We start from the raw sequence: 24,023 nt of genomic DNA on the forward strand, positions 1-24,023 counted from the left end.
TTTTTTTTTTTTTTTTTTTTTTTTTTGTCAGACAGTCTTGCTCTGTTGCCCAGGCTGAAGTGCAGTGGCACAGTCATAACTCACTGCAGCCTTAAACTCCTGGACTCAAGCAATCCTCTTGCCTCAACCTCTTGAGTACCTGGGACCACAGGCATGTGGTACCCACCTGGCTAATTTTTTAAAGTTTATTTTTGGCTGGGCACAGTGGCTTATGCCTGTAATCCCAGCACTCTTGGGAGGCCAAGGTGGGCAGATCAATTGAGGTCAGGAAATTGAGACCAGCCTGGCCAACATGGGGAAACCCTGTCTCTACTAAAAATTGGAAAAATTAGCTGGGCGTGGTGGCACGCACCTGTAATCCCTGCTATTCAGGAGGCTGAGGCAGGAGAATCACTTGAACCTGGGAAGCAGAGGTTGCAGTGAACCGAGATTGTGCCACTGCACTCCAGCCTAGGTGACAGAGTGAGACTCTGTTTCAAAAAATAAAAAGTTTATTTTTATTTTATTTATTTTTTTTGACATAGTGTCTCACTCTGTTGCTCAGGCTGTGGTGCAGTGGCCTAATCACAGCTCACTGTAGCCTCGACTTCCCAGGCTCAAATAATCCTCCTGCTGCCTCAGCTTCCCAAGTAGCTGGGACCACAGGCATGTGCCACTACACCTGACTAATTTTTTTTTTTTTTTTTGGCAGATATGGGGTCTCCCTATGTTGCTCAGGCCGCTTTTGAGCTCCTGGATTCAGGTGATCCTCCCACCTCAGCCTCCCAAAGTATTGGGATTACAGGCGTGAGCCATCATGCCTGGCCAGAATTTCCTCTTGTTGATTTCTAGCGTTATTCCATTGTGGTCAGAGAAGATACTTAATATGATTTCAGGTTTTTAAAAAATGTTAAGACTTGTTTTGTGCCTAAACATACCGTTTATCCTTGAGAATGATCTATATGCTGAGGAGAATGTGTATTCTGCACTTGTTGGATGCAATGTTCCATAAATATCTATTGGGTACATTTGGTCCATAATGCAGATTAATTAAGTCCAATATTTCTTTCTTGATTTTCTTTCTGATCTGTCCAGTGCTGAAAGTGGTATGCTGAAGTCTCCAGCTGTTATTATATTGGGGTCTCTCTCTTTTTCTTTAGGCTAATAATATTTGCTTTATATATTTGGGTACTCGAATGTTGGGTGCATACATATTTACAGTTTTTATATCCTCTTTCTGAATTGATCCCTTTATCATTACATAATGATCTTCTTTGTCTCTTTTTATAGTTTTTGGCTTGCAATTTATTTTGTCAGATATAAGGATAGCTACTCATGTTCTTTTGGTTTCCATTTGCATGGAGTACCTTTTTCCATTCCTTTATTTTCAGCCTGTGTGTATCTTTATAGGTGAGATGGTAGTCTGTGTGTGTCTTTATAGATGAGGTGTTTCGTTTCTTTTCTTTTCTTCCTTTGAGTGTGTCTTTAGAGATGTGTTTCTTTTCTTTCCTTCCCTCCCTCCTTTCCTTCTTTTCTTTTCTTCTTTGAGACAGGGTCTCCCTCTGTCGCTCAGGCTGGAGTACAGTTGCATGATTGCAGTTCACTACAGCATTGACTTACTGAGTTCAAACAGTCTTCCTGCCTCAGCTTCCTGTGTAGCTGAGACCATTGGTGTGTGTCACCATGCTGGGCTAAATTTTAGATTCTTTGTAGAGACAGTGTCTTTGTTGTCCAGGCTGATTTCGAACTCCTAGACTCAAACGATCCTCCTGCCTCATTCCTCCCAAAGTGCTGGGACTGCAAGCATGAGCCACCACACCTGTCCAAAGTGTGTTTATTGTAGGCATCAGATCATTGGGTCTTTTTAAAAATTCATTTTGCCACTCTCATTCTTTTGATAATCAGTGTTCTTATTGATAAGTAAGGACTTATTCCTGCCTTTTGTTATTTTTTTTCTGGTCTTCTCCTTCCTTCTTTCCTTCCTGTATTCCTTTTTTGTGAAGGTGATTTACTTTGGTGGTATAATTTCTTGTTTTCCATTTTTTGTACATCGTTAAGTTTTTAGATTTGAGGTTACCATGAGGCTTGCAAATATCATCTCACAACCCATTATTTTAAACTAATGACAACTTAATACTGACTGCAAAAACGAACAAGCAAAGAGAAAACTAATACTTTATGCTTTCACTTTATACCCCTTGCATTTTTAACTTTTTGTTGTTTCTTTTTTTTTTTTTTTTTTTGAGACGGAGTTTCGCTCTTATTGCCCAGGCTGGAGTGCAATGGCGCGATTTGGGCTCACCGCAACCTCCGCCTCCTGGGTTCAGCTCCTGCCTCAGCCTCCTGAGTAGCTGGGATTACAGGCATGCGCCACCATGTCCAGCTGATTTTTTGTATTTTTAGTAGAGATGGGGTTTCACTATGTTGACCAGGATGGTCTCGATCTCTTGACCTCGTGATCCACTCGCCTTGGCCTCCCAAAGTGCTGGGATTACAGGCGTGAGCCACCGTGCCCGGACTTTTTGTTGTTTCTATTTATATCTTTTTATATTGTCTTTATCTTGAAAAGTTATTGTAGTTATTATTAATAGGTTCATCTTTTAGTCTTTCTACTCAATATATGAGTGGTTTATACGTCATAGCTACAGTGTTACAATATTCTGTGTTTGTCTGTGTACTTAATTATTACCAGTGAGTTTTGTACCTTCAGACGATTTCTTTTTGCTTTTTTAACGTCCTTTTCTTTCAGATTGAAGAACTCCCTTTAGCATTTCTTGACGGACAGGTCTGGTGTTGATGAAATCTCTCACCTTTTGTTTGTCTGGGAAAGTATTTCTCTTTCATGTTTAAAGGATATTTTTCCTAGATATACTATTATAGGATGAAAATCTTTTTTTTCCTTCATCACTTTAAATATGTCTTGCCAATTTCTCCTGGCCCACAAGGTTTCAGTTGAGAAGTTTGCTGCCAGATGTATTGGAGCTCCACTGTATGTTATTTGTTTCTTTTCTTTTGCTAGTTTTAGGCTCCTTTCTTTATCCTTGACCTTCAGGAGTTTGATTATTAAATGCCTTGAGGTATTCTTTGGGTTAAATTTGCTTGGTGTTCTATGACCTTCTTGTACTTGAATATTGATATCTTTCTCTAGATTTGTTATCATCTCTTTGAATAAACTTTTCACCCCAGCCTCTCTTTCTGCCTCCTTTTTAAATTCAATAACTCTGAGATTTGCCTTTTTGAAGCTATTTTCTAGATCTTATAGCCATTTTTCATATTTTTCATTCTTCTAAATTCTTTATTTTGTCTCTTCTGGCTATATTTTCAAGTTGCACGCTCACTAATTCTTTCTGTTGCTTGATCAGTTTTCTGTTGATAGACTATGTCCGTTGAATTTTTCAGCTCCAGAATTTTTTTTTTTTTTTTGAGACAGAGTCTTGCTCTGTGGTGTGATCTCAGCTCACTGCAACCTCTGCCTCCTGGCTTCAGGCATTTCTCATACCTCAGCCTCCTGAGTAGCTGGGATTACAGGTGCACACCACCATGCCTGGCTAATTTTTTGTATTTTAGTAGAGACAGGGTTTCAACATGTTGCCCCAGCTGGTCTTGAACTTTTGAGATCAAGCAACACATCCACCTCAGCCTCCCAAAGTGCTAGGATTACAGGTGTGAGCCACTGTGCCTGGCCGCTCAGCCCGAGTTTTTTTTTCTCTCTTTTTTTCTCTTTTTTAAAGTCAACCAGTATATCTTGAAGCCGTAGAATTTGATTTACTTTTTAAAATTATTTAAATCTCATTGTTAAATTTTTTCTAATAGGATTCTGTGTTCCTTCTCTCTTTTATCTTGAATTTCATTGAGCATTTTCAAAATAGCTGTTTTGAATTATCTGTCTTAATGGTCACTTATTTTTGTCACTCTGGAATTGGTCACTGGTGCCTTATTTAGTTCATTAGGTGAGATCATGTTTTTCTGGATGGTCTTGATGTTTGTGGATGTTCATTGATGTTGGGTAAGAGTTAGGTACTATATTCAATGCAGTCTGGGCTTGTTTGTACCTGTTCTTCTTGGGAAGGCTTTCCAAGTATTCAAAGGGAATTTAGTTTTGTGATTTAAATCTTTGGTCACTGCAGCCATATCTGTATTAGGGGCAGCCCAAGCTCAGTAATGCTGTGACTCTTGGAGACTTGTGCAGGTACTGCTTTGATTGTCTTGAGTAAGAACTGGGAAACCTCCCTGGATTATCAGGCGTAGTCTCTTCTTTTCCCTAACTTTTCACCAAACAAATGGAGTCTCTGCTGAGCTGCCTGGAGCTGGGGGAAGGGCGATGCAAGCACTCCCTTGGCTACCACTACTAGGACTGTGCAGGTTAGACCCGGAGCCAGTATGGCACTGGGTCTCGCCCAAGGCCTACAATGACCACTATCCGGGCTGTCACTAACGTTCACTCAAGGCCCAAGAGCTCTTCAGTCAGCAGGTAGTGAATCCAGCCAGGCTTGTGTCCTTCCCTTCAGAGCATCAAGCTCCCTGTCCCACTCCCCCCCCCCTCCCCCCCCCCCCGCCCAGCCCAGGGCAGGTACAGAAATGCCACCTGGGAGCCAGAGCCTGGAGTCACAAATCTTAGAAATTGACTTTATGCTCTATTCTGCTGCAGTTGCATTAGCACCCAAACCACAAGACAAAATTCTTTGCACTCTTCCTACTCCTTTGCTCATGTAGGAGTTTTCTGTGGCTACCACCACTCCAGGCCCATAGCAAGTACTGCCTGGCTACTGCCAGTGTTCACTAACAGACCAAGGGCTCTTCATTCAGTGTTTGGTGAGTGCTGCCAGGCCTGTTCTCTCCCCTCAGGGCAGCAGGCTTTGCTGTGGCCCATCCTGGGTCCAGAAATGCTGACCAAGACCCAAGCCCTGAAATCAAGGACCCCAGGAGCCTGCCTCGTGTTTTACCCCACTGTGACCAAGCTGGTGCCCAAGTTGCAAGACAGAGTCCTCCTTACTCTTTCCTTTCTCTTCCTTAAGCAGAAGGAATCACTCCTTGGAGCCACCACAGCTGAGAACGTGCTGGGTCACACCCAAAGCCAACAGGACCCTGGGTCTCACCCAAGTCCTTCAGCGAGTATTGCCTGGTTGCTGCTTATGTGTATTCAAGACCCAAGGGCTCTATAGTCAGCAGATGATGAATCATGACAGGACTATATCCTTTCCTTCAAGGCAATGGGTTCCTTTCTGTCCCAGGCTATCTAGAAGTGTTGTCTGAGAGCCTGGAGTGGGCACTTCAGGACTCTGCCTGGTGCCTTATTCTGTTATGGCTAACCTGCTATCCAAGTTCCATGACAAAGTCTTCTTAACCTCTTTACTCTTTACTCTCCTCTCCCCAAATGGAAGGATGGAGTCTCTCCTAGAGCTTTGAGCTGCGCTACCTGGGGTTGGGGAAAGGGTAGTACAAGCATTCTATTGGCTGTCCCAGCTGGTATCTCACTGGGTTGCATGCACACGAAGTCCACTGTCGTTCAGCCCAGCACCGTACCAGCACTTGCCTAAGAATTGCAGTCCTTGTGGCCTAGATTGCCTTTCAAGTTTATTTAGGACCCCAGAAGGCTTTAACCTGTGGTGGTAGGATAGCTGGAATGCAGTTTCTGACTGCTGGGCTGGATGATAGCCCTTTGCCTAGGGCTGGTCTAAATGTTCCCTCCATGGGCACCAGCTGAATTCTGCCCTATATTGCTTTCCACTGTGACAGGGCAGCATCAAGTTTCAATGCAAAGTCTCACAATCACTATGCTGTCTCCCAAGCACATTGATACACTGTGTCCATGCCACGTGGCTGCTGCGGGAAATGTGAGAGGGGTGGTGTTGTCAGTTCAAGACTATCTGTCCTACCCTTTTCAGCGTCTTTCCTTGATAAGAGTTTAAAACAAGGTACTATGTTTACTCACCTGATTTTTGGTTCTTACAGAGTTGCTTTCTTGTGTAGATAGTTCAATTTGTTGTTCCTTCTAGGGGCGTGATTACTAGAGGTTTGTATTTGGCCATCTTGCTCCAATAACCTAAATATGATTTCTGTAAAATTTTTTGCCAGGTCTGATGATGACAGCTTAGTGCCAGCTACTCACAAAGCTGAGGCAGAAGGATTGCATGAGTCTAACATTTTGAGTCCACCGTGGGCAGCATAACGAGATCCCCATCTCTAAAAAATAAAAATAAGTGTTTAAGTAGTTTATGAATTGTCAATAAATGTGAAGTACAGTCAGCCCTCCAGGTCTGTGGGCTCCACATCAAACAACTGTGGATCAAAAATTATATTTTAAAAATTTTATTTATTTATTTATTTTTAGAGACAGGGCCTTTGCTCTGTGTACCAAACTAGAGTACAGTGGTATGAGCATATCTCACTGTAACCTAGAACTTTTGGGCTGAAGTGATCTTCCCACATCAGCCTCCCTAGTAGCTGGGACTAGAGGATGCATCACCACACCCAGCTAATTTTTAAATTTTTTTGTAAAGATGGCATCTTGGTATATTCCCCAGGCTGGTCTTGAACTCCTAGGCTCGAAGTGCTGGGATTAGCTCAAAGTGAGCTACCATACCTGGCTTAAAAGTATTTTTAAAAAATGTATGGTTATGAGTGTACTGAGCATATACAGACTTTTTTTTCCCCTTGCCATTATTCCCTAAACAATATAGTATAACAACTATTTACAGAAGAGTTATATTGTATTAGGTTTTATAAATAATCTGGAGATGATATAAAGTATATGAAAGGATGTGCATAGGTTGATATGCAAATACTACACCATCTTATATAAGGGACTTGAGCATTCATGGATTTTGATATCTGCAAGTGGTCCTGGCACTAATCCTGCACAGATACTGAGGGATGACTGTATCACTCTTAAAAATAATAATAGTAATTATCTTATACTTGGAATGTAATAGATGCTAAATTAGAGTATGTTTCATTACTCAAGAATATCTAATGTTTTTGCTACTAATACTCTTCCTTTGATCTGACCAAACTGGTGAGTATGTGCTTAAGGCAAGGCCAGAAATGGGTTTTCATCCCCTTGTCCATAGTGATCAGTCCAGGTATGCACAGTGATCCAAGCTGTCCTTCCATAAACTTTTCAAAAATTAGAGCTGGTAGAGAAGACTGTTGCTTCTTTCATGAGGGAGTTAACAAGGATGAAAGTCTGGAGCTATTTCTAGATGTGTTACCGTACTGGAGAAAGTTGTGGAAAGAATGAGGCAATGGGATAGCACCAGACATCATGAATAGGATAAAGAGACAACCACAGGCCATCATGGTACTCTGGTCTGTGGATTCTCTCTACATTGAGATGAGCTTTGCCCCAGTCTTTGAGTAGTTTAGCCATTATCAGCTAAGTAATTCCCCGTTTGTTGAAGCAAGTTTGAACTGGATTTTTTTATGAACCCTAACAAAAGCATGGAGGTAGTATAGTATGTATATATGAACACATACTAATTTTTAAAGAAGTAATAGTATATTAAAGGTTTTTGTTAATTGCCCCCCCCGCTTTTTTTTTTTTTTTTAAAGGCAGGGTCTCACTCTGTTACCCAGACTGGAAGGAGTGGCACAATCACCGTTCACTGCAGCCTTGACCTCCTCTGCTCAAGCAGCCCTCCCACCCTAGCCTTTCAGCCTGTGCCTATAGCTAGGACTATAGGCACGTGCCATCATGCCCTGCTAATTTTTTTTTTTTTTTTTTTTTTTTGTAGCAGTAGAGTCTCACTCTGTTGCCCAGGCTGGTCTTGAACTCCCTAGGCTCAAGTGATCCTCCCGCCTCGGCCTCCCAAAGTGCTGGGATTATAGTCATGAGCCACCTTACCTGGCCTTAATTGTTCTCTTAAATTGAACATTTCTGTATCTGTTAAAATGGAAAAACACCATTAATAGTGGTCAATTTTCCTTTGCATTTTTGAGAATTATGTACCTACATTTACTTGCTCTCTTCCTTATTCTTTGCCTTAATTTCTTTATTTTTAAATTTTTATTTATTTATTTTTATTATTTGCTTTAATTTCTGACACAAATATTTCCTTAGCTTACGTTATCCTTTATCTGGGATCCTTTGAAGTACTTTGTTTTCATGGCAAAGAGGGGTGTTTTAGGAAGGAACAAAACAGGCTGGGCACGGTGGCCCATGCCTGTAATCCCAGCACTTTGGGAGGCTGAGGTGGGTGGCTCACGAGGTCAAGAGATTGAGACCATCCAGGCCAATATGGTGAAACCTCACTAAAAATACAAAAGTTAGCTGGGCGTTGTGGCGTGCGCCTGTAGTCTTAGCTACTTGGGAGGCTGAGGCCCGAGAATTGCTTGACCCGGAAGGCAGAGGTTGCAGTGAGCCGAGATTTCGCCACTGTACTCCAACCTGGCAGCAGAGTGAGACTCCATCTCAAAAAAAAAAAAAAGGAAGGATAAAACAAATGATGCATTAAAATGTGGATAGAATAGATAACTATAAAGGCAGATATAGTTTCAGTTATGTCTTACACGTAATTCTACGTGGTAATTTTGAGGAATGCATTATACTATGTGGTGAATTTTCTCGTTATCTTTTTTTAAATGATCAAATTTTTTTTACTTTTGACTCTTTCCAAAAGTCTTTTAACACTGCAAATAGAGTAGAAATGACCATTTTCTAATGTTTTCGTGATTTGTGGTTGTTATTGTCTATTATGGCTTTGGTTTATAATACATTATGTTATATCTGTCCTTCGTTGTTGTTAAAACCCATGCTCTGAATGAAGAGACCCCCCACAAACAGGCTTTGTGTGAGCAACATGGCTGTTTATTCACCCAGCTGCAGGTGGGCTGAGGCTGAAAGGGGCATCAGTGGAGGGCAGTGGGATAGGAGTTGGTTTTATGGGTTTGGGGTGGGCAGTGGAAAATTACAATTTAGGGCGGTTTTTACAAACTGGGAGCAGGTCATAGGTTTGCAAGGTGGGAGGGGTCTTAGGGGGTGGAGTCAGGAGGTTTATCAGGGTTGGTTACAAAGTCCAAGATGGCTTTATCAATTAGGGCGGGAATAAGGAACAATAGAGAATGTCTCAAAGTCAAATAGGCACTGCAGGGGTTGATCATTTCTTCCCCTTTTCATGGTCTTCCAGTTACTTTAGATTTTCCAGCAACTTATCTGGAGTGTCCCTGCAGGTCACTGAGGTTAACATGGCCTCCATGCCACCATCAGTCAGCCTAAAATACCTTACAGTTGTGTGAGTTCTCAGTTTAGCCTTATCTTGGTTTGTTGTTTAATCAGTTTGTAGAATTCCAGCACTTTGGGAGGCCAAGGTGGGTAGATCACTCGAGTCCAGGAATTTGAAACCAGCCTGGCCAACATAGTGAAATCTCATCTCTACTAAAAATACAAAAATTAGCCAGCTTTGGTGGTGCATGCTTGTAATCTCAGCTATTTGGGAGGCTGAGGCAGGAGAATCGCTTGAACCTGAGAGGCAGAGGTTGCAGTGAGCCGAGATCCTACTGTTGCACTCCAGCCTGGCTTACAGAGCAAGACTCCACCAGCAAAACAAAACCAAACAAAACAATAATTTTAGGTAAATAAATTACATTGTTCTAAAGTAAAAACCTATTCTGAATAAAGCTCTTTGGGTGAAAAGTCAAGTACTACTCCAATGAACTGATTTTGCTGACAGCTCTTTTGATGATTCAGAAGCCCTGATTTCTTTCTGCTTTTTTGTGTTTGTTTGTTAGTTGTTGTTGTTGTTATTATGGTTGTTCCTTTGTTTTTATTTTGCATGAGGCTACAACTGTTTAGGCTACCTTTTGCTAGAACCTAACCTTACTGAAGAATCAGAAATGCAGAAAGGGAAAGATTCCTTAGAAATTAATCTTCTATTTTCTTTATTTTACAGATGAGAAAACTGAAACATTGAGAGAGAAGGGAATCTAAGGTCTTGGTTTTTTTTCTTTTTTCTTAGTCCAGAGATCTTGTCAACTGTACCATGAATTTATAGAATTTTATATTTAGAACTAGCAGTATGTTTACTTAATGGAGATTGCACATTCAACTCTCATTGGTAAACAAAATGGAAAAATAGAAAAAAATACCTTGCATTCTTCCCAAGCAGTACCTTTTTAGGCTTCTACACAGTTTTGTTTTATGAACTTCTCCTGAGTGTAAAGGTACTGACTTCATAAAAACAATATCCGTAGAAAATTCTTTAAGGTTTTTGAGATGTCTTTTTACAGCTTTAAGGCACTATAATACATACACTTCTAAATTCTTAGCATTTATTTTATATTTGTTCACTTAGAAGTGTTTGGTAATACAATGTTTTTGGTTTTTGTTTCGCAAATACCTTCAAGAATAGGAATTTATACATAGTATACAACTTATTTGAAATACTGCAGTCATTTGCTTATGACTTTTTGTGAATAAATGACATAGTTTTTCCATTAAAAGGAAACACTTATTTGCCTGTAGCCAGATACAGCACCTAAAAATTAAAGTAGTAGTTTACACAGGTATGAGGAGGTCCAAGAAATGATGGTATTTGAATAGAGGAGAAGTTCTTTATTGAATAAAGCTTCTTATACCTATGTTGTATTGGAAAGAAAAATATTTTATGACATACTGGAAAACTAGCTTCTAACCTTTTTTAAATTTTTTGATGAATAGGTTTAAAACAGAGATGTTTGTCAGTGATATAATGTTTGCCAGTTATATTCCATGTGTCTTGCAGTTTATTTTTAACCATAGCAACAGACATGATGGTGAAATAAATTAGTAGATTACCATTGGCAGCCTAAAATTAGGTAAATGTTCCAACTTTGAAAGGCCAGGGAGTGACTAAAACACTGTTGTTAACCTGCTATATGTTTACAGTTCTACAAAGAATGACATTTATAAATGCTGTTTAACAGGTTAACTTAGAAGCTAAATTGCTCTTTGCCCAATGGACCATAGAGTTTATTCAAATAAAAGCTGTTGATTCAGCACCAAGGATTGATTCACAGAGAATAAAATGCTGAAGGTATACAACCTAAAAGTTTCCCATTTGAACTTCTGTCCTGAGTCAGTATTCTTATTAGGATATGTTTTGCCTGGTCATTTTAAGTGAAATCTGGCATTAGTTTGCTTTCTATTTTGGATGTCTTTTTCTCTACCCCTGTGTTGGATTTGAATTACTGATAAAGAGCTCTGGTTTACCTAGTTTGTGGAAAAGGGGGTAGTGTAGTCTCCAGTCAAATAAGATAGTATATAGAGAGCTAGTTAGTAAGGTAGCCTTATTAAAATGTACTTCTTTTAGAGCTTTGAGGAATCAGAGGAATGAAGTCCTATTTTTCCAATCTCAAAATGGTAGGCAGCAGGATGTATTTCTAATTACTGTTGTTTTGTCCACTGTGACACTTTATTATACAGTTTATTTTTCTTTAGTGGTAGAAAACCATGGAGAAAATTACTAGGTAGAACATCTTACATTAATTTCTTATAGGGAAAATTCAGTACATTTAGTTTTACCTATAGAGATTGATTTTTAGGTTTCAAGATTTTTTTTCTTCCCTCCCCACCTCACCTGGTCTCAGTGTAGTTACTAGAGCTAAAGTTTATTACACATAGATTATTAAAGACTTTTTTGTTTTTAAGTAAGACTTTCTCTTTCCAAAAAATAATATCCTGATAGGATTTGCACTCATTTATTGTTAAATAAACATTTATGATGGGTCCACTATATCAGGCACTGAGATAGGTTCTTATGCTGTCACTCAAGCTGGAGTGCTGTGGCACAATCATGGCTCACTGTAGCGTCAACCTTTTGGGCCCCTACCTTAGCCTCCCGAGTAGCTGGGGACTACATGAGAGAGCTGCTGTGCCTGGCTTAGTTTTCAAAACATTTTATGTAGAGATGGAGTTTCTCCATGTTGCCCATGGTGGGCTCAAACTCCTGAGCTCAAGCAATCCTCCAGCCTCTGCCTCCCAAAGTATTGGGATTACAGGTGTGAGTCACCTTGCCCAACTGCACTGAATTCTTATCTTTAGGAAAATCTGCATCATGGGGGAGCCAAGATGTAAACAAATAACTGTTACACTTTATGGTAAATGCTCCAATAGAATTAACTTGAAGGTATTACAGGAACTCACATCAAGTTCCTTGAATTTGTTCCTCTAGTCAGCATTCTGTTATTGCTTTTGTCTTCTAAATAGTTCTCAAATCTGTTGTGCTTTCCCTTCATTATTCTTTCATTATTGTTCCAGTTAAATATTTTTTTTCTTATACCCACTAGAGTGATTTGTCTTAAACTAAATTTGACCTTGTCACTTACCTTTTTAACACTCATCAAAGACTTTCATATGTGACATAAACTCTTTGTAAGGCCTATAAGGATTTTTCTGGTCTAATTCCAGTTAGCTTTGTAGACTCATTGCCTACTCCTTTCAGCCTTCAACTTTTCTTACCTTCTAACACAGTCTCTCTAACTAAAACTATTCGAAGCCTCCCCAGGCTGTTTTTCACCTTAGTATTTAGACTGCCCACTTATGCTTTTAATTTTGTTGTTGTTGTTGTTGTTAACTAACTCAGGAACAAAAGATGGTCCTTAAAACTCAAAGCTGACATCTTCCCCTCAAGGACATCTTTCATAATCCCCTGGAGACTGGATTAAGTATCTCCTCCTGCCAGTGCTCTTGGGGGAAAGTTGCTTGTGTTCTTTTTGTGGCAATGGTATAGTACTTTTTTTTTTTTCCTGATTTTTTCTCTTTACAGTTTACAGAGTAATGTTGTTGTTACCTAGCATCCTCCAAAGGTTGCCACTGTGTTGCTTGTTTGTTTTTAATTATCATTATGAACTGATGACTTTAAAGATATTTGACCTGTTTCCACCTGTTGGAGTTATTGTCTATAATGATGTCTGTCCTGTTGTCAGACAGATTGTTCTGTCTTAATAGGAGCTTATTTAGGTTGGCTTCTGATTCTTTTTGGCATGACGCTAGTAGTATGTGATAGTATTCCTTGAGGAAAAAATTTGAAATAGAAGCAGTTGTTTCTGCATAAAGACAGGGAATGCTACAGAGAGGTCTTGATCCTCTTGTACCATCCTAGATATAAATATCCTGAGATGGTCCATATAAGCTAAATTTATTCTGCTCCATCTAACAATAATTACTTGGGAACTTCTTACCTTCCCTCCTTCCTTCCTTCCTTCCTTCCTTCCTTCCTTCCTTCCTTCCTCCCTCCCTCCCTCCCTCCCTCCCTCGTTCTTTCTTTCCTTTCCTTTCCTTTCCTTTCCTTTTCCTTTTCCTTTTCCTTTTCCTTTTCCTTTTCCTTTCCTTTTCCTTTCCTTTTCCTTTCCTTTCCTTTTCCTTTCCTTTTCCTTTCCTTTCCTTTCCTTTTTCCTTTTTCCTTTCCTTTCCTTTCCTTTTTCCTTTCCGTTCCTTCTCTCTTTTTTTTTATTTTTTTTATTTTTTTGAGATGGAGTTTCACTCTGTCACCCAGGCTGGAGTGCAGGGACACAATCTTGGCTCACTGCAACCTCCGCCTCCTGGGTTCCAGCAATTCTCTTGTCTCAGCCTCCTAAGTAGCTGGGATTACAGGTGTATGCCACCATGCCCAGCTAATTTTTGTATTTTTAGTAGAGACGGAGTTTCATCACGTTGGTCAGGCTGGTCTCAAACTCCTGACCTTGCGATCTGCCCGTCTTGGCCTCCCAAAGTGCTGGGATTATAGGTGTGTGAGCCATGGCACTGAGCCAATCTCTTTTATATATCAATTTTCTACTTCTGTATTACAGTGTTATTTTGTTTGTTCTGATGCTTATTACAGCCTGACTTGATAATTAATCTCCCTTGCTAATCCATAAGAGTAAGAATCATTATCTTTATATCTCCATTATTTCAGGGTCTTACTATATACTTGGTACTTGGTAAATGTTTACTGCTTTGATAAGGATGCTGTCAGGAGACAGTATTTATATTAAACTTTTATGTTGTTTTTCATTCTTATTTAATTACCTTTGATGTGCCATGCACCAAGCCTGGAACTTATTTCAAGTGACTTGGTTTGAGTTGTCAAATCTGTGAAATAGGCTTTTTATAGTGATTATCTATTACGTTAAGTATTAGGCTGGGTTTGGTGGTTCATGCTTGTCATCCCAGTGCTTTGGGAAGTTGAGGCAGGCAGATCACTTGAGTTCACGAAAGCCTGACAAATATGGTGAAACCCTGTCTCTACTAAATATACAAAAATTAGCCAGGCGTGGTGGTGCACACCTGTAGTCCCAGCTATTCGGGAGGCTGGGGCAGAAGAATCACTTGAACTTAGGAGGCAGAGGTTTCAGTGAGCCAAGATAACACTACCGCACTTCCAGCCTGGATGACAGAGCAAGGCTACATCTCCAAAAAAAAAAAAAAAAAGGTATTAAACGTAATAGTTTATTCTGTATTCACATTTCCTGAAGTGTGCTCTGCATGATGTTAATAAATATTAGGAGAATAAAGGGATTTTATAGTCAAATGAGCTTGGAAAATGTTGAGTGAGATACAGGTAAACAAGTTTTATGATTTCAGAATTTTCCAGTGCAAATAATGTGCAATGTGGCTGTCCAAAAGGCAGACAGAGGAAATATCATTTCATTGATTTAATTTTTTCCCCTGTATATCTGTTGAACATAGTTAGGAAAATACTGGCCTGTGGTTATCAAGTTACATAAAATAGTGTGGTGCAGTGGAAAGGGCATGGAATTGGAAGTCAGAAACTGGGTTTTACTAGGTATAAAACGTGATGTTGCTTAAAGCCTCACTTGTCTCATCAGTTAAAAAAAAAAGTTAATACTGGTCTGTACAGCATAAGATTGCATATGCTTTACAGTGTTCTTGACAAAGATTAGTACTGCTGCACAATCTTATGTAGATAAATGGTTCATTATAAATTTAACAAATGCTGTAAGTGAATATTTGATTTCTTCCTCTGCACAGTTTTCTCTAATTCTACATAGTGAACATTAAAGATACAACTTTTGTAGACCTACCTGTAGTCCTCATAGTAACAATTCTAGGGCCACCTGGAGTCTTAGGTTATAGCAAACCTTTTCTTGGCTAATTGTGATAGAGGTCCAGATTCCTTAGATTCTAATTCTGGGGAATCTGGAGCAGAAGCAATTGATCTTACCTTTTTTTCCATTTTTAGTTTTAACCTGGTTGAGTCCCTTAGAACGTCCTCACACGGGGCACCAACTGTCATGTTCTATGGGCAGACTCAACCAACTGATGGATGAAAAATACACACTTGACACAGGCTTGCCAGTCAGCGTAGCCAGGGTATCTCTGCCAGAGTCAGTAGTGGCCCCCATAAGCCTGAGGCCTTCGCATTTATTTAGTGCAAATTAATGACAAAGGTCTCAAGTAAACACCATTAGAGGGTAATTAACATTGCCAACTCACCCTCCAACCTGCACCCCCCCCCACCCCAGTAGAGATCAGTTATGAGCAGTCATGTGCCTATGGAAGATCAAAGATCAATCTTAGGATCACATGAGTAAACAAGCTATTTAGATAAACTCTTCTACATTTCCTTGTTATCTGCTCTATGTTGTTAGCTCAGGGTGAGAGGATTAGGCTGCCGTCAGCCATAAACCTTTCCCCAAGGCTTTTGCTTAACCTTCTAGCCTTCCAAGAAGGTTTGAGTCTTTCCATAATTTTTCCACTACTGCTGACCCTGTATAAGTAATTGGAAGAAAGCCAAATAAGGTTTCAATAATTAAGATCTGTTTAGTGGTCTTATATTTGATTTGAAATGAATGAGCAGCAGTAATATGTTAGGTATTTTTAAAATAAATAACCAATATGTGTTAATGTCCTTGGCATTTAAATTGCTTTAAACTATGACACAGCTTTTCATGCTATTTGTAGTAAACTATTAGAAATATGCAAACAAGGATGGGGCTGTAGCCTTGCATCATATTTTGTACACATGATTTAGTTAGGGTTATGTTTTAGAATGATAAGCCAGAGTATATTCTATGATGAGTAATAAAAGAAGGCAAATAGGCATATATATTCTTTCCTTGTCACATGCGGCAATGTATAGAAGAAGGAAGCATTAGGTAATATCCAGATGATGTGATGGATAATTATTGAGCTTTTGTATGTCTGTTCCTGTTGTTAGCTCTGTAGGTATTAGCACATATAATCCTTACAATTAACCTATGATTAATAATACTAATAATTTTACATATTATTAAGGCTAAGTTGGACTTCTTAAAGAGTTTTGAATGTTTTTATTTGCTTTTTTTAATAAGCCCTGACAACTTCCCTACTGGCAAGATAGACCACAGAAGGTAGTAGAGGGAGAAGTATACGACATTGGTTAGGGATTAAATGTAACCCAATCCAGACATCTCTTAGTGGTCAGAACCAAGGTAAGTGAACATTGGGTCGTTTTTGTGGGTGGATGTTAATGAAATTACTGGTAAGTAAGAGCATAGCTATGGAGCCAGGTTGTCTGGATTTGAATTTCTATTTTTTGCTACTATTTAGCCTTGTACAACTAAGTTTTCATACCATAAAAATAGGGATAGCAGTAATACCTACTTAATAGTGCTGTGTGAATTAAAAAAGTTAATTCATGGAAGGGGTATCAGCACTTGATAAATAAATGCTAACTACTTACTATTGCATATTGTAATATTGTGACCATTAAAGGCCTCAACTGGCATTTGAGGAGTAGAAAGCAGAGACCTTAGTATCCTTCAGTAACCATGGTTGGATATTCTATCCAAGGTGGGGGTTGGGCAGCTAAGAAGTTCTGATGTATCATAGGAAAAAAATTATCTAATAGTAGATGGCAGTTGATAAGAAATATATGAGAGCTTTCATTTTTATCTCCTAACATTATCTTAGATTGAGTGATAGATGATGTAATAAAGTAAATACTTAATCTACAGCTTGATATAGTAAAACATTTGTGCGATTCTCCTGCACGTGCACTCTTCTGTTTTAGTAGATTGGTGAATCCATGTTTAAGGAATTTACAAAGTTGGCAGAACTTTAAAGCAAGTTGTATTCTTGGGGGCAAATCATGCCTAACACCTTTTATAAAGTAGTTGATGCAGATGAGAGGATATCATAATATATCCATTAATGTTAAGAAACATTTTGTTTTTTCCCCCATTCTACATAAAATGCCTTGGTGGAAATTTCCCAGTCTCCTTGGATGGCATTTAGCCTGTTATATGTGAAAGAAGTAATAAAATCAGACTTTTTGTTTTTTCTTTTGAGACAGGGTCTCACTCTGTTGCCAGACTCAAGTATGGTAGCCTGTACTATCGTAGTTCAATGCAGCCTCCAACTCCTGGGCTCAAGCAACCTTCCTGCCTTAGCCTTGCATGCATCCCCTTGCCTGCCTAATTAAAAAAAAAATTTTTATTTGTACAGAACAGAGTCTTGCTTTGTTGCCCAGGCTGGTCTTGAACTCCTGGCTTCAAGCAGTCCTCCCACCTTAGCCTTCCAAAGTTCTGGGGACTATTGGCATAAGCCATCTTGCCTAGCAAAATTGGACTTTTTCTTACAATCGCGAATACAAAGAAAAAGTTACAGCTATTCTTATTAATCTGATTAATTAAAAACAAATTTCAGCAAGTCAAAAATGGATGTACCTGAAATGAGTAGTATATTTATTTAATTCTCATCTAAGCAAGTAGTTTGAAATGATTTCTGCTACTAAGAATAGCAGTTTCCACAAATTACTGTTATATTGAGAAAAGACAAATCAGATTTATCCTAGGGAGGTAGCATATAAGGGAAAGCCTGTGGGCTTTTATGCTTGCAGATGGAATCCAACTTCTGTGTTTTTTTTTTTGTTGTTTGTTTGTTTGTTTTTTTTAAGATGAGGTTTCACCATGTTGGTCAGGCTGGTCTTGAACTCCCAATCTCAGGCGATCCGCCCGCCTTGGCCTCCAAAGTGCTTGGATTACAGGCATGAGCCACCATGCCCAGCCACTTCTGCGTTTTTTAAAAACTATCTGACCTTGGGCTAACATCCCTGAGGCTCAGTTTCCTCATGTTTAAAAGGGGAGTAATAATGTTGGCTTTTATTTTGACAAAAGTTCTAGCACAGTATCTGAGAAATTTTGAAATAAATATTCCCTTTTATTTTGTCATGAACAATTTGAATTTGTACCACATACAAGTATAGATCCTATTTCTACTTTATTAATCCTAGTGACTTAAAAATCAAGCAGAAAAAAAAAAAGATCTTTGGAATAGAACATCCTGTCTTTGAGTCTGGTTCTGTCATTGGTTGTCTTTTGACTTTGAGCAAGTTATTGAAGGGCTTTACATCTGTTTCATTTTTTTATTTTTAAAATTTTGATTGATATATAATAATTATATGGGATACATGTGATATTTTGATACATACAATGTGTAATGATTAGATCAGGGTGATTAGGATATCCATCACCTCAAACATTTATCATTTCTTTGTGTTGGGAACATTTTAAAACTACTCTTCCAGCTATTTTGAAATATATAATAAATTGTTACCCTACTGTGCTATCAAACACTAGAACTTATGCCCTCTATCTGTGTTTTGCACCCATTAACCAACCTCTCTTTATCCTCCTTACTTCCCAGTCTCCTGTACTACTCTCCACCTCCATGAGATCAACTTTTATAGCTCCCATATATGAGAACATAGCATTATGTGTCTTTCTGTGACTGGCTTATTTCATTTAACATAATGACCTTTGGTTTCATCCATGTTGCTCCAAATGGCAGGACTTCCTTCTTTTATATTGCTGGATCATACGGTAGTTCAATTTTTAGTTTTTAAGGAAACTTCATACTGTTTACCATGGTGGCTGTACTAATTGATATTCTTACCAACAGTGTTTTAGCATTCCTCTTTCTCTACATCTCACCAGCATATATTATTTTTTGGTCTTTTTGATAGTAGCCATTTTAACTAGAGTGAGATGATATCTCATTGGGGTTTTGATTTATATTGATGTTGAGGTTTTTTTTTGTTGTTTTACATAACTGTTGGGCACTTGTATGTCTTTTGAGAAATGTCTCTGGCGATCTTTTGCTCACATGATTGAATTGGATTATTTATTTTTTTGCTGTTGAGTTGTTTGAGTTCCTTATACATTCTGGTTATTAATTCTTTGTTGGATAGATAGTTTATAAATATTTTCTCCCATTCTGCAGATTGTCTTTTCACTCTCTTGTTTTCTTTTCTGTGCAAAAGCTTTTTAGTTTTATATAATTCCATTTGCCTATTTTTGCTTTTGTTGCCTGTGGTTTTGGGGTCTTATCCAAAAATTATTTGCCTATATTGATGTCCTGAAATGTTTCCCCGATGTTTTCTCGTAGCAGTTTTATTGTTCTAGATCTTATTTTTAAATCTTTAAATTTTGATTTTTTTTTTTTTTTTTTTGATGTGTGTTGCATTAGTCATGGTTCTTTAGAGGGACAGAACTAATGGAGTGTGTGTGTGTGTGTGTGTGTGTGTGTGTGTGTAAAGGGGAGCTTAGTAAGTATTAACTCACATGATCACAAGGTCCCACAATAGGCCATCTGCAGGCTGAGAAGCAAGGAGAGCCGGTCCGAGTTCTAAAACCGAAGAACTTGGAATCTGATATTCAAGGGCAGGAAGCATTCAGCATGGGAGAAAGTTCTGTCCCAAGGCTAGCAGGCAAAAAAAATGTGAGAACAGAGACTGGCCTAGCCTCCCAGCCTATATCTTTCTCCCATGCTGAGTGCTTCCTGCCCTTGAACATCGGATTCCAAGTTCTTCAGTTTTGGAACTCAGACTGGCTTTCCTTGCTCCTCATGTTCTAGCCTTGCTGGCAGCTGATTAGATTGTGCCCACCCAGATTAAGGGTGGGTCTGCTTTTCTCAGCCCACTGACTCAAATGTTAATCCTTTTGGGAACACCCTCACAGACACACCCAAGATCAATACTTTGTATCCTTCAATCCAGTCAAGTTGACATTCCGTTATTAAGCATCACAAGTCTACCCCTTGTCAACTTGAACCCATACACATCTCCTGGGATCATACATAATCTTCAAATGAAGACAATAATGTCATAATTACACCTAATATACAACTGTCCTTTGTACAATGAGAAGCACACCAATCCCCATCCCCAGTACTATTATATAAAGTTAACAATACTTAAATGCCATGTGAAGTCAATAAATCTTATGTCACATGATAAAGGAGAAAGGAAATAAAATGAAGATAGTTTATTAATACAAGTTGTATACATGCACAAACGTTTTTAACAAAAGAAGGAGGAAACACGACAGTTAGAATCCTCATTTATGCAGCTGGTCATGTGGCCATAGCTGGTATTGATGACTACTTTCTTCTACTGTCCATTCTGTATTCTTTTGGCTTTCAGCAAGTCGTGGTTTTTTCCCTGGTGGAGTGATCCAAACCCTCATTCCTGAAGGGCCTGGGTCATTTGTAGTCCTGCCTGGATAAGGCTGTTGTAGTTTTCCATTGACCTTGTTCACAGGGCACGGTAATACTAAGAGATGCCCTAATGGATCTCTTGTATTCCTTGCATACTCTTCCTTACCTCCATTGTGGAGTAGTAGACTGATTTCATCTTGATAGTCTGGGTCAATCACTGTAACTCCCTTCTTAGCCTGTTGACTTAAAGGTAGGAGAAGCCCAAAGTGTCCAGTTGATAATCTTAACTTCCAGTTTAATGGAATCATTGTTGTGTCTCCTAGTGGCAGTGTTCCTCCCTCTGGAACTAAGACCTCTAGACCACCGGAATGTAATGTCGCAGGAACAGGAAGCAACAGTTTTGCTAGTGGATCACTAGGGGTGATGGTGAGTTGTGCCAGTTCCACTTCCATCCCTTGATTCCTGAACCCGTGAATCCTGGCTATGGGAGCAACAGTACCGTACATTGGATGCTGATTCAGAGCATACATTTTGCTCCAGCCTTGCAAAGTACTGTCACCTAGTTGCTATTGTAATTGTGACTTCAAAAGACCATTCATTCCACTGTTCTATCAATCCAGCTGCTTCAGGATGATGGGAAACATGGTAAGACCAATAAATTCCATGAGCGTGAGCTCACTACCATACTTCTTTAGCTGTAAAGTGAGTGCCTTGGTCAGAGACAATGCTTTGTGGAATACCATGATGGTGGATAAGGCATTCTATGAGTCCATGATGGTAGTCTTGGCAGAAGCTTGCATGCTGGATACGCAAACCCATATCTGGAGTAAGTGTTTATTCCAGTGAGGACAAACCTCTGCCCTTTCCATGATGGAAGAGGTCCAATATAATCAACCTGCCACCAGATAACTGACTGATCACCCGAGGAATGGTGCCATATTGAGGTCTCAGTGTTGGTCTCTGATGCTGGCAAATTGGGCACTCAGCAATGGCTGTAGCCAGGTCAGCCTTGGTGAGTGGAAGTCCATGTTACTGAGCCCATGTGTATCCTCCATCCTTGCCACCATGGCCACTTTGTTCTTGGGCCCATTGGGCGATGACAGGGGTGGAAAGAGGCTGAGTGGTGTCATCCCATCCACTTTAAATTGATTGTTAAAATCCTCCTCTGCTGAGTGAGCACTCACATGGGATACAAGTACCTTCACAGTTTTGACCGCTTAGAGAGGTCCATCCACATACCTCTTCCCCAGATTTCTTTGTCACTACTTTCCCAATTATGCTTCTTCCAGGTCCTTGACCATCCAGCTAATTCATTGGTCACAGCCCGTGAATCAGTATATAATCGCACATCTGGCCATTTCTCTTTTCATGCAAAGTGCACAATCAGGTGTACTGCTCAAAGTTCTGCCCACTGGTAAGATTTCTCTTCACCACTGTCCTTTAGAGATGTCCTAGAAAGGGCAGTTGTAGTGCTCCAGCTGTTCACTCTCGGTTGTGCTTGCATATTGTGTAGAACCATCTGTGAACCACGCCCCAGTCTTCTCTTCCTCTGTCAGCTGATCATAGGGAACTCCACTTGAGGCCATCAGTGCATGCTGGGAGAGAGAAGGCAGGGTGGCAGGACTGAGGACCATGGGCATTTGAACTACTTCCTCATATAACTTATTGTGCCTTCAGGACCTGTTTGAGCTCAATCACGTGTATACCACTTCCATTTGATGATGGAATGCTGCTGTGCATGACCTCCTTTATAGCTTGATGGGTTATAAGGTACCTAGTTCATGATAGGCAGTTCAGGTTGCATGGTGACCTGATGACCCATAGTCAAATGTTCAGTTTCTACCAAAGCCCAGTAACAGGCCAAGAGCTTTCTCTCAGAAGGAGAATAGTTATCTGGAGAAGATGGCAGGGGCTTGCTCCAAAATCTTAGAGGCCTCCGCTGTGATTCACCTATGGGGACCTGCCAAAGGCTCCAAACAACATCCCTATCTGCCACTGACACCTCAAGCATTACTGGATTGGCTGGGTCATATGGCCCAGGTGGCAGAGCAGCTTGCATAGAGCCTGGACCTGTTGCAGAGCCTTCTCCTATTCTGGACCCCACTCAAAACTGGCAGCCTTTTAGGTCATGGTTACCTTTTAGGTAAATGGGTTGGAGTAACACATTCAAATGAGGAATGTGTTGCCTCCAAAATCCAAATAGGCCTACTAGGTGATGGGCCTCTTTCTTTTTTGTAGGAGTGGCCAAATGCAGCAACTTACCCTTCACCTTAGAAGAAATCTCAACAGGCCCCACAACACTGGACCCCTAGAAATTTTACTGAGTTAGAAGGTCCCTGAATTTAGTCAGATTTATTTCCTATCCTCTGTCACACAAATGCTTAACCAATAAGTCCAGTATGTTTGCTACTTCTTGCTCACTGGATCCAATCAGAATAATGTCATCAATGTAATGGACCAGTGTGATATCTTGCAAAAGTAAAAAGTGATCAGGATGTCTGAATAATATTATGACACAAAGCTGAAGAGTTGATATACCCTTGAGGTAGGACAGTAAATTGCTTGTTGGCCTTGCTAGCTGAAGGCAGATTTCTTCTGGTGGTGGTTATGGACAGGAATGAAGAAAAAGGCATTTGCCAAGTCAATGGCTGCATACCAGGTACCAGGAGATGTGTTAATTTGCCCAAACAATGAAACTGCATCTGGTACAGCAGCTGCAGTTGGAGTCACCTCTTGGTTAAGCTTATGATAATCCACTGTCATTCTCCAAGATCCATGTTTCTTCTGCACAGGCCAATTGGAAGAGTTGAACGGGGATGTGATGGGAATCACCACCCCTGTGTCTTTCAAGTCCTCAGTGGTGGCACTAATCTCTGCAGTCCCTCCAGGGATGCAATATTGGTTTTGATTTACAGTTTTTCTAGGGAGAGGCAGCTCTAATGGCTTTCATTTTGCCTTTGCCACGATAATAGCCCTCACACTATGGGAGTTCTGCCAGCTGCTAAGTATGTCCATGCCAATTATGTATTCTGGCACTGGGGAAATGACCATAGGATGAGTCTGAGGACCCACTGGATCCACTATAAGTCAGACCTGAGCTAAAACTCCATTAATTACCTGACCTCCATAAGTCCTTACTTTAACAATGATGTTTTGGGTCCCCCCAAATCACTGTCAGCTCAGAGCCAGGATCCAGTAGTCCCTGAAATGTCTGATCATTTCCCTTTCCCCAATGCACAGTTACCCTGGTAAAAGACCAGAGGTCTCCTTGGGGAAGGATGGGAGAAAGATTCACTGCATAAATTGTTGATAGTGTAGTGGGGCCCTTCCTTAAGGGGACCTAGTCTGCCCTTTATTCAAGGGATTCTGGGTCTGTAAACTGGCTCAAGTCTGGAAATTGATTGAGGGGCCGTGATTCTCTGTTTTTATAATTCAAATTAGTCTTTCATGCATTTGACCTAGAAATTTCCTGCTTGCATAAATTAAGTAAAAATGCTGTAGGCTTCCTATCAGTTTTACTCCTAGGAGCACTGATTAACTAGCCAGTGCCAGAACTCTACAAAAGTCAGACTATTCTGATTGCCACTTTGCCTCTGCTGGCTATTACAGTAGCTACAACCACCTTGCCTTTGATGATTGTCACCACTTG

General features: G+C 39.9%; 1 protein-coding gene and 1 long non-coding RNA gene across 8 annotated transcripts in view; both read left to right on the top strand.

Moving 5' to 3' along the window:
* PHTF2 (putative homeodomain transcription factor 2) overlaps nucleotides 1-24,023 on the top strand; it is a 171,416-nt gene that overhangs the window by 58,215 nt on the left and 89,178 nt on the right. The gene's annotated exons all lie outside the window — the stretch shown is intronic.
* Nucleotides 6,567-23,873, top strand: LOC116550395. Its single transcript, XR_004268381.1, has 3 exons — nucleotides 6,567-6,748; nucleotides 22,259-22,262; nucleotides 23,862-23,873. It is a non-coding gene; the product is annotated as an uncharacterized LOC116550395 (long non-coding RNA).

The sequence above is a fragment of the Sapajus apella genome, unplaced genomic scaffold (genome assembly GCF_009761245.1).
Source record: "Sapajus apella isolate SASKATOON/1434 unplaced genomic scaffold, GSC_monkey_1.0 scaffold7, whole genome shotgun sequence".
NCBI lineage: Eukaryota > Metazoa > Chordata > Mammalia > Primates > Cebidae > Sapajus > Sapajus apella.